The 1,439-nt window shown below is 35.2% G+C and overlaps 1 protein-coding gene across 1 annotated transcript in view; it reads left to right on the top strand.

Annotated features, from left to right (window-relative positions):
• Nucleotides 1-694: 694 nt before the first annotated feature.
• Nucleotides 695-1,439, top strand: part of glce (glucuronic acid epimerase) — a 36,093-nt gene continuing 35,348 nt past the window's right edge. The window contains exon 1 of the mRNA XM_015405012.1: nucleotides 695-808. The gene's annotated coding sequence lies outside the window, so the exon portion shown is untranslated. The remainder of the gene's footprint in view (nucleotides 809-1,439) is intronic.

Raw genomic sequence — 1,439 nt, 5'->3', positions numbered from 1 at the left:
TTGTGTAACCAAATACATGACTCATGCTTTACCAAACAATATCTACCCTTTTGCTATTCATAAAAGCAACTGCGGTACAAAGTTTTTTTTTTTTTCCCCGGAATCTGTGCTAAACTGCCAATTACATAATTAATACATAAAATGCAATGTTTTACTTTAATTGGTCATATTTTTCTTATACGTCTTGCTTCTTCGGATTTTTTCATTTTAATATTTACTTTTAAATGTCAAATGCCAGCTTAAGACATTTTTAATCTGAGGAAAATGTAAAGCATATCAAAGAAAATGTAAGGTGCAATTTTTGTTAGGAATAATCTCATTTTAGCTCAGTACTGCTTTGACTATGCTTAGGACCTTCTTCTTTTGAGTAGTGATGACAGCATTGTTGTCACTTAGTTGTCACTTAGACTGGAGTCCCAGAGACTGTGAAACTGCAGAGGATTTTTCCCCCAATTAGTTTGTTCCAAATTATCATTCGTTTGAAAACATCCAGAGCAGTTAATCAGCGCAAAAAATCTCACTCTTCCTATTTAATTTTGTTTAATATTCCAAACAAGAGCATGAGAGAGGAGGCAAACAGTTAGTCTTTGTAGCCATGTCCTTGCATGTCATGCATCTAAAATTCCATATTTGTACGTCATGCATCTTCAAAAATCTTGAAAGTGGGGTTCACATTTCTTCTTTTATGTTTAGGTGCTGAGGAAGCTGCAGGTTGGAAGAAGCAGAGGATCGAACTGTTGGCAGACTATGATGAAGTTGGACGGCATGTTGATCCAGCTGTTTGTTTATTTTTGAAGCATCTGGAGAGGTCAGTCACCATATAGCTGTCTTTGTCACAAATCAGGAATATCTTCAAGGTTCTCCAGGACCGACTAGTTCAGAGAATAGAAGTATGCCTTTTGACTTTGACCTTGTTCTAACATTGACTGTTTTTGTCATTTTAATGAAGTAACACTTTATCTACTACAGCCTCCTTTACATGCAGATATCATCTTGACTTCATTATACAAATTAATTCTTGTATCTTCAAACTGCATGGAAACTGCAGTCTTGTCTGTATGATGAAATACATAAGCATGTCTGTTACTAGGACCCCTAAGCCCTTTATGTTCCTCCTTTGAATCAGTTATGATAGTATAAGAAACTCTGGATCTTTCAACTTGGACAAGGTTCATTAGCTTGTATAACAAAGATAATTGTGTCTGCTGTGGAAGGCCTAAAAATGTCACCATGCAAACATATTAAACTCTTTTTAGAGCCAAACCTCGTTTTACACTCACTGTTTAATAATAATGTTTGGCACAGCTTTGTTTTAATTCTTTGCAGACTAGAATGAAAATTTTTTCTCATTCTGCAGACCAGTCTGTTTTTGTTTTGTCTGGTCATAATATGAATTTGCTATATGCAGATGATTTTAAAGTAGGACGATTCTGCTCACT

This window comes from Cyprinodon variegatus, unplaced genomic scaffold (genome assembly GCF_000732505.1).
Source record: "Cyprinodon variegatus isolate N-32 unplaced genomic scaffold, C_variegatus-1.0 Scaffold1942, whole genome shotgun sequence".
NCBI classification, from domain to species: domain Eukaryota; kingdom Metazoa; phylum Chordata; class Actinopteri; order Cyprinodontiformes; family Cyprinodontidae; genus Cyprinodon; species Cyprinodon variegatus.
Note: the sequence above shows the minus strand (reverse complement) of the source record. Positions and strands in the feature narration are given on the sequence as shown.